Genomic DNA, 9,759 nt, shown 5'->3' with positions numbered 1-9,759 from the left:
CACAACAATAGGCTGCATTGTTTCATTCAGAAAGTTAAGTGTGTGCTGTATGCCCAGCATACCACCTCTATTAAATACTTGGGGGACGGTTTACATATAAGTTATTCAAAGAAGGACTCTGAAAAGATGACCTTTGAACAAACACAGGAATGGAGTGAGGAAAGTAGGCATGTGGGTAGGTTCTGTGAAGAACTCTCCACAGGAAGCACACAGCAAGGATGAGGCCCTGAACTGGCAAAAGGGAGTCACTGAGATGAGGGAGCGCGTGGGCGTGGGCTGTGGAACACTTCCATTACCTGTGGCCAGCCAAAAGAGCAGGACTTTGATACTGAGGAAGAAGGTTAACCAGTGGAGGGCTGTGGACAGGTGACAGCCTAACTCAGGTGTCAGAGATCAAATGAGATGGCCGGTTTGCAGACGGTTCATAAGACTTTGCTGTAAGAAAGGAAGAAGTGTCTTAGATAAACTTGCCGCTGCCTGGAAAGGCATGAAAGAAGAGTTTGGTTAAAAACATTAGTGGTGGGGCTGGAGAGGTGGCTCAGCGGGTAAGAGCACCGACTGCTCTTCCAAAGGTCCTGAGTTCAAATCCCAGCAACCACATGGTGGCTCACAACCATCCATAATGAGATCTGATGCCCTCTTCTGGTGTATCTGAGGACAGCTACAGTGTACTTACATATAATAAATAAATAAATCTTTAAAAAAAAAAAAAACATTAGTGGTGGTCTGTCATACATACAGGTAATATTATATAAACTGAGCAAGCTGAACTTAAGTAATTAGGACTATGCACATATATACACAGACATACATACATAGATACATATGTACACATGTATGTAACAGCAATTAATTGAAAGAACCATGAATTTGAAAGAGCAAGGATGGCAATGTGGAAGGTTTGGAAGGAAGGAAACGCTAGAGAGAAACGCTGTAATTATAGTCTCATGGGATAAGGACAAGTTTGGAGGTTTTATGGGAGGAGGGTGTTGGTTTGTTTGTTTGTTTTTTCTATGATTTGTGTTTGGTCAGATTTCTTAATTGCACTTGCGCCCAGGGTCTCATCTCCACAGCCTTTGCTTTCAGTTTCTCAGATTTCTTCTGCTTCCTCCCCAGCCTCAGCTGAGGACTGAACCAGGGACCCACCACCTGTCTCCTTAGCCGCTTCAGGGACCTCTTGTAGCCTGACACAGCACCTACAGCTCCCGAGCCCAGGCCCTAATCCTAACCCCAACTTTCCACTTTTTTCTGGGACTGGAAAGCTTGGAAGAAGCCCAGTGGGAAAGTACTGCTGTTACCTGTGAAACTCCACAGGGCGGAGACTGAAGGGTGAAATCGCTCCCGCAGAGCAAGGAACTCCCAGAACTCCGTCAGGGAACAGCACAAAATCTAATGTCTTTGTGGATGCAATTCCCAGGCCTGGCTCTAGACACTCAAGTCACCTTTACTTGGCAAAGTCTAAAGGCTGTCTTCATTTCCAGTGATACCCTTCCCCTGCCTTAGGGAAGGCCTGCCCCTGATAGCTATCTATTTAAGCAGGATCCCCAACCAAAACAAAATTTTAAAGCCAGATATGGTGACTTGTGCTGGGAATCTCAGCATGTCTGTGGCAGACATGAGGCCTGGGCTAGCCTGTCAGGCAGTACACAGTCAAGCAGAAACAACAGAGAGACCCTGTCTCCCAAGGTGGAGGACAAGAGCTGACTCCTGAAACTCATTCCCTTACCTTCCTACACACTGCCACATGTGACCAGAGTCACGTCAGTCGCATTTTATTTATTTATTTATTCAAAGCACAGCCCAACCTGGAGCCTTGGATTCATTCTACAGGGGTGTTTATTCACCAGACTCTGTCCCCAGCCAGAGTTGGATCGTTAGCCATGAACTCAACAAGCTCCTACTAAAGGCACCTGCATCCCAATGTAGCTCTGGACCCTGGGACCAAAAACCAAAGTTAATTGCTCATTATTAAACTAAATCAGCTGTGGCTACAGACAGCAGATTTCATAAGGAAGGAGTGAAAACTGAGTCAGGCCCCAGTCCCAGGGAATGGAAGGCTACCCCTTCCCAGGGAAGCAAGCTTGTGACGACCCCTAAACAGAGGTGCATCCCCCAGGCTCCACGCCCACAAGCTTTTAGACTGGGAGAGAGTCCGCGGCCTGTCTTGAGCTTCTGGGCACTGGGCTTCCTCTTCTGCACAAAGTGCAAGGAGCAGGTCATGGTCCAGAAGCGCCCCTCCCTGCCACCTCCACTGTGGCCGTGTGGCAAGCAGACAGCCCGGGCCTTTGTGGAGCCCCTGATCTCCAGCATTCCTCACACTACAGTCAGACACTCGAGCTCGTTACACAATAAATGATTACCAGTTTTGCTCCCCAGTTCCCACAGAACTGTGGCACATTGCCCTCCCATACCGCAGGAGCTGGGGAATGAAGCAAGACTCAACTCAGGCCAAGCCTGCTAGTACCAAACCACGCCCCAGCACTTAAAACTGTGCCCCATGCTATTTTTTCTGTATCCCTATTAGCTCAAGGGAACCCCAAAGACACTTCTTGTTATTCATAAGACTGTGAGGCCAGTCCACACCTTTAATCTCAGCACTCAGGAGGCAAAAGCAGGCAAATCTCTTTGAGTTTGAGGCCAGCCTGGTCTATAGACCAAGTTCTAGAACTGGCAAGGCTATACAGACAAACCTCATCCTGAAACAAAACAATACCATACCAGACTATGGTAGTCATGGTAGTATAGCCAGGCATGGTAGTGTACAACCAATCCCACCACTAGGGAAATCTTTGTTAGTTCCAGGGTAGCCTGGTCTATATAGTGACTTCCAAGTTAGCTGGGACTACACAAACACTAACTCAAAGGGGGGCGGGGACCTGGAGATGAGGCTCAGTGTTTAAGAGAATTATCTGCTCTTCCTAAGGTCCCACTTGGCTCCTGGCATTCACACTGTGACTGGTAACTGTCTAGAACCCCAACTCCTGAGGATCTAAAGCCCTCTTCTGGCTGGGAGAGCATCAGGTACACACATGGTACATAGACATGCATGCAGGCAAAACACCTTCACACATATGCAGGCTGTACTTGAACTACTAGGCTCAAGCAATCCTTCCTCCATCCCCAAGTAGCTGGACCAATAGGCATGTGCAAATACCCAACTTTAGGAATAGTTTTGTTCCCCAATTTTTAGGCAAAATACAATGATGGCTGAGGTGTGTCCTGGCATAATGGTACACTCCTTTAATTCCAACATTCAGGAGACAGAGGCAGACAGGTCTCCTAAAGTTTGAGTGAGGCAGGCCCACTTTACATAGAAAGCTCCAGGCCAGCCAGGGAATAGTCCAGCTACTCAGAGGCTGAGGCAGGAGGATCACCTAGCTTACCCAGTACTATCGGTCAGAGGGGAAAGCAAAACAAAAGTTACTCTTTTAACCTTTTTGTTTTGGTTTTGTCTTGGTTTTAGAGACAGGGTTTCTCTGTGTGGCTCTGACTGTCCTAGAACTCACTCTGTGGACCAGAACTCAGAGATCTGTCTGCTTCTTCCTGCCGAGTGCTAGGATTAGATTAAAGGCACGGGCCACCACCACCAAGCTAAGGTTTAAGTTTTGACTGACTAAATCATCTTTTGATGAGATAGGTTCCTGCTTCAGGAAAATAACGTGATCTCTGCCTAGATACGTACTTTAGTCCCTCCCACCCCCAACTCCAGTATAGATACACAGTAAACATCTACAGGACTTGAAATAACTTGTCCCTTCTGGTTATAAATAGATAATTTCACCATATGAGGTTGCCTTGGAGTCCAAGTAATAAATAACAAGTTAAATGGAATATAAAACAGGATGGGGATTAGGAGTACAGCTTAGTGCCTGCCCTGGGCAAGCCCTGGGCTCATCCCCAGAACCGCAAAGCAAAACACTGCCGTGGACCATGTGTTCAGGTGTCAGGATCACAACTGTGTTCAGTTGATTTTTCTCCTTTATCTTTACACAGGTTGCAGGGATCAGGTCATGTGGGTTTTATGCAGTGAGTGTTTTATCTACTGAACCATTTTGCCATTCCCTGGAACTCTTCTTTAAAATAAAGGATTTATTGGCACAACAAAAAATCTGCAACTCCAGTTCCAGGGGTTCTGACGCCCTCTTCTGGCTTCTGTGGGCATCAGGCATACACCGTGGTACATAGACATGCACGCAGGCAAACCATGCAGGCAAACCATGCAGGCAAACCATGCAGGCAAACCATGCAGGCAAAAACCATGCATACACATAAAATAAAAACCCATCTACTTAACTTATTTGTGTGTGAGAGAAATTGTATGTGCACGTGTGGATCTGTGCTGGTCCCTGCTCCTGTGAGTGTAAAAGGTCAGAAAAAGGCCAGGCAGTGGTGACACAGACCTTTAGTCACAGCATTAGAGAGGCAGGTGGATTTCTAGGAGTTGGAGAATGTGGTCTACAGAGCTAGTCCTAGGAGAACCAAGGCTATACAAAGAAACCCTGTCTCAAAAAAAGAAAAAAAGGGGGGGGGGGAAGAAAAGGAAAAAGCACCGGGCGGTGGTGGCGCACGCCTGTAATCCCAGCACTCTGGGAGGCAGAGGCAGGCGGATTTCTGAGTTCGAGGCCAGCCTGGTCTACAGAGTGAGTTCCAGGACAGCCAGGGCTACACAGAGAAACCCTGTCTCGAAAAAAAACAAATCCAAAAAAACCAAAAAAAAAAAAAAAAAAAAGGAAAAAGCGAGAAAGGATATTAGGTCTTCCTGTACTGCTATCTTCTTGTATTGTTCTCTGGGTATTCCTATGAAGGAGGGTCTTTCCCTGAGTCCTAGGCTGTGTTTTCTCAGCTAGTCTCCAAGCAGGAAGGCCCCCAACAATCCTGACTCCATTCTCTTTTTGGGTTGGGGCTATAGGTATCCTGTTTGTAATGTGAGTGCTGAGATCTAAACTCTGGTCCTCACAGTTGTTCAGAAAGTCTCTTTGACCTGTTGAACCACCTGTCCAGCCTTCTGAAACTCTTTATGCAGCTAAGGCTGGCCTAGAACCTGATCTTCCTGCCTCCCGCTCTCCCAAATGCTGAAATTAAAGACATGTGCAATCATACCAGTTTAGGATATTTACTCTTTGTACCAACAAAATGTTTTAAAATTATTTTGAGTCAGAGTCTCACTGTGTACCCCAGAAGTTCTGGTTATGTCCTACCCCTCAACATCTTAAGTCCTTGCTTTTGGCCTAGTCTCCTTTTGTTCTGCGTTTCCAAGCACCGGAAGGGGCCAGTGGTCTCCCGAAGACAGAACTCTGGAAATTCCCAGCAGACAGAGGAGACAAAGGTAAGCCACCTGGCAGAAAAGGCTGGGGTGTGGCACACGTACTCGCTAGTCATGACTCCAAAGGTCAATTGTGGCTTATAGGAAACCCTACAGCAGCAGGCTTGCTCTTGATTTGTTGAAAACCTGAGGTGACCAAAACAAGGAGAGTATAGGACCAGCTGGCCAGCCAGTGATGAGCTATGGCTGATCACAGGTCACAAAGGCCTAGGACCATCACCCTTCAGGAAGACAATGTATTGCTGTCCCCGGGCATACAACGGCTGTACTTCAGACTGCTTAGGGGTTGTGTAGTGATGACATATGCAGTAATGGCTATATATTGGGCACAGTGTCCCACTGAAAACCACATGAAAGCCCATTCACTGACAAGCACACCCTTTCCTCCTTCAAACATCTATTCCCCATCTCACCTATCCCCATGCTCCCGGCATAGAGAGGTATCAAACAAGCTCCTCAGTCACACAGGCTGGGCCTTCTTTACCGCTAACTGACCCATCTCTCCAGCAGCACTGAGGACAGACACAAGGCATTGACCCCTCAATGGACGGTGGATTCAAACAAGGAAACTCCAGTGTAGATAAAGATTGGCACCCACCTATAATCTTAGCAATCGGGAAGCCGAAGCAGGAGGACCGACAGTTTGAGCCAACACAGTGAGACCTAGTTTCAAAACAAAACAGTAAAGGGTCAGGCATGTTAGTGCATGCCTGCAATCCTAGCATTTAGCATTGCTTCAACTATATAGGAAATCCTGTCTCCTCAGAGAAAGGGAGCAGACAGATTCTTTAAAATGTGTGTGTGTGTGTGTGTGTGTGTGCATCTTTATTGCATAGAATTCCAGAGATCAATGTCTGACATTTATAGTCACATTTACCTTTGTGTGTGTACATTTTTTCATTCTCTCATATATTACTTCCTGCCTGCAGTTTCCCTCACCTCCCGTCCCCACCCCCCAACCGGGGAGGTTAATTTGTAAGATGATCTTTAGCTAAAAAACAAAAGTCTCCCCAAAACCACAGATACGAATCTGTGTATTCAATCTGCAAAATTCATGTGATGTACTAATATTAAGCAAATATGCGGTTTCAATCTGTCTGACTTTGCTTCTCTAGACTGACCCATGAGCCTGGATGACTGTGGATACAATAGTCCTGTGCTGTTGGCCAACGACTGCAGGCTTGAGGGTGAATGAGAAGCCAACCATGGGAAAAGAAAAAACGAGGAGAGAAGAGAAGAGACTAGAGTCGGATGTGGTGGCGCACACCTTTAATCATAGCACTCAGGAGGCAGAGGCAGGGAGTTCCAGGCCAGCATAGTAGGCATAGCGAGTTCTAGGCTAGCCAGGGCTACTTAGAGAAAAAGAAGATGGGAGGGAGGGAGAGACAGACCCAGTCTCAAAATATAAAAGTCTAGAAGGCAGACTGAATTTGATGGTTAACTGCTTACGTATTGATAAGAAAGCATAGATCTTGTGTGTGTGTGGGGGGGGGGGGGCGGTTGCTATTATTGTTTGGCTTTGGGTCTGATCTCACGCAGCCCAGGCTGGCCTTAAGCTTTCTGTGTGCCCAAAGATGATACTGAACTCCTCGTCTTAACTGCCTCTGCCTCGAAAATACCGGGATTACAGATATACCTCACCAAGCCCCAGGAAGTCTAGACCAGAAACCAAAAGAGGCTCTACTTTCATCTTTTGTTTCCAAAGTGTTAAAGCTATTCCAGTTTTGCATATAAAACTAAGAAAGCAGCTGGTCCACCCCTGCTGGGCAGTGAGCCCTCTGGGTTAAGTTGAAATGAGAGCAGATAGTTCGGGGCTGGAAAGATGACTCAGAGATTAAGAGCTCTGGCTGCTCTTCCAGAGGACCTGGTTTCAATTCTCAGCACACACATGGCGACTCACAACTGTCAGTAACTCCAGTTCCAGAGGATCCGACACCCTCACACAGACATACATGCAGTCAAAATACCGACATACATAAGAATACAAATAAATCTTTAAAAAAAGAAAAAAAAGAAAAACAGCCAAGCGACAGTGGCACACGACTTTAATCACAGTTCTCAGGAGGCAGAGGCAGGTGGATCTTTGAGTTCAAGGCTAGCCTGATCTACAGAGTGAGTTCTAGGACAGCAGGAGATACAGAGAGAAACTCTGGAGAGAGAGAGAGAGAGAGAGACTCTCCTCAGGTGAGAACTCCTTGGACCAAACGCTGGAGGTGTCTGGTATCAGGGTCTGGACCTGTAAACCCCGTGACTCCAGCTCAGTGAGACCCTGCCTCTCTCAGACATTGAGAACCAGGCAGTAGAGGAAGCCTGCCTGCCTGCCAGAGGCCCCGTGACAGGGTTGGTAAGTAAACAGACACTACGTAGCACAGGAATAGTACAGGCGATCTAGGAAATGATTCAGGAGTTGGTAAAGCCTTCTCACAGGTGGCAGACTGGCCTGCAGCGAGGCCTGAGGGTGGAGGAGAAATGTGAACACACTGAGGAGGGAGAGAGTCAGCTCCCAAAAGTTGTCCTCTGAGCGGCACAATCCACACACACATGCTTGCATATGTGCGCGCGCACACACACAATCTTAAAAGGGAAAGTCAGTAGACTCGTTCCCAGGCACTCATTTCTCACGACATCCTCGTAATAGCTACTCTCGTGAGTGGCTTTCAGGTTCACAAGTTGCTTTCACACGCATTTACTGCATTTCATCTCTCTAACTGCCGTGTGGGAAATGCAAGGTTGGCATTAGCCTGGCTTTGCAGATAATTATTATGCCCATTTTACTGATGAGAAAATTGAGGCTTAGAAGCTAGTAACTTGCTCAGGGCTATTGGCTGACGGGTTCCAGTGGCCGCGTTCTTGCCATCTTCTGGTGGCGGTTATGACTCAACAGCCAGAGTCCAGACAGCAGCCAGGGACCTCTGTAAGGGCAACAAGTGATCTTCACCTTGGGGATGTCTCTCATCTGGTATTGAACAAAACTTTTTTTTTTTTTTTTTTTGGTTTTTTCGAGACAGGATTTCTTTGCATAGCCCTGGCTGTCCTGGAACTCACTCTGTAGACCAGGCTGGCCTCGAACTCAGAGATCCGCCTGCCTCTGCCTCCCAGAGTGCTGGGATTACAGGCGTGCGTCACCACCGCCCGGCACCACCGCCCGGCTGAACAAAACTTAATGGAAGAGAGCAGAGTGGCCCCGCAAGTGAAAGTGGGTCACTTGAGCTTGATCCCTGGGTCCCAGGTGGCGAAAGGGCAGAACAGACTCTGACCTCCATCAAACGGTAGCCCCCACCAACACACACACAGGGTAAACAGCACAGGCAGATCCTTGTGAGTTTGAGGATATCCTGGTCTACTTAGCAATTCTAGGACATACAGAGATCCTTTCTCAAAAAAAAAAAAAAATTGCGGGGCGGTGGTGGCGCACGCCTGTAATCCCAGCACTTGGGAGGCAGAAACAGGCAGATTTCTGAGTTTGAGGCCAGCCTGGTCTACAGAGTGAGTTCCAGGACAGCAAGGGCTACACAGAGAAACCCTGTCTCCAAAAAACCACACACACAAAAAAATCAGATCTACACATCATTTTACCATATAGTTTATATAATCATAGATATTACATAGAAAAAACATATATACAGAAGAAAAATCATACACACACACACACACACACACACACAAATGTGAAAAAACAGGATAAAATGATTGTGAATGAAGACTGAAAACAAGTGAACAGGGGCTGGAGAGATGGCTCAGTGGTTAGAGTAATGACTGCTCTTCCAGAGGTCCTGAGTTCAATTCCCAGCAACCACATGGTGGCTCACAACCATCTGTACTGAGATCTGACGCCCTCTTCTGGAGTGTCTGAAGACAGCAACAGTGTACTCACATAAATAAATCTTAAAAAAAAAAAAAAAGAACAGGGAAAGAAATCTGTAGTAAAATACGCTAAGGTTTGGAGCCTAGGGACTACTCGCTGCATAACCAATAGAACATTCAACTTCAAGAAGCACCCATAAGCACTGGCTACCACAGAGCCGCTGGATAATCCACAGGGCATTTACTGCTTCCCCAGAACCGAGGAGGACAGGAAGTCACACCTGTGACCTTGCAGATTGTACTGCACAGGGTAGGCTGCAGGCCAGGCAGGAAAACTGTGCCCTGTGTATGTGTATCTGTGGGTTTGTTCCTTTGGGTTGTGTGTGTCCCTGTGGGTTGTGGGTCCCTGTGGGTTGTGTGTCCCTGTGGGTTGTGTCCCTCTGTGGGTTTTCTGTCCCTGTGGGTTGTGTGTCCCTGTGGGTTTTCTGTCCCTGTGGGTTGTGTGTCCCTGTGGGTTTTCTGTCCCTGTGGGTTGTGTGTCCCTGTGGGTTTTCTGTCCCTGTGGGTTGTGTGTCCCTGTGGGTTTTCTGTCCCTGTGGGTTGTGTGTCCCTGTGGGTTGTGTGTCCCTGTG

This window comes from Apodemus sylvaticus, chromosome 21 (assembly GCF_947179515.1).
Source record: "Apodemus sylvaticus chromosome 21, mApoSyl1.1, whole genome shotgun sequence".
Lineage (NCBI taxonomy): Eukaryota > Metazoa > Chordata > Mammalia > Rodentia > Muridae > Apodemus > Apodemus sylvaticus.
This window is presented reverse-complemented; position numbering follows the sequence as displayed.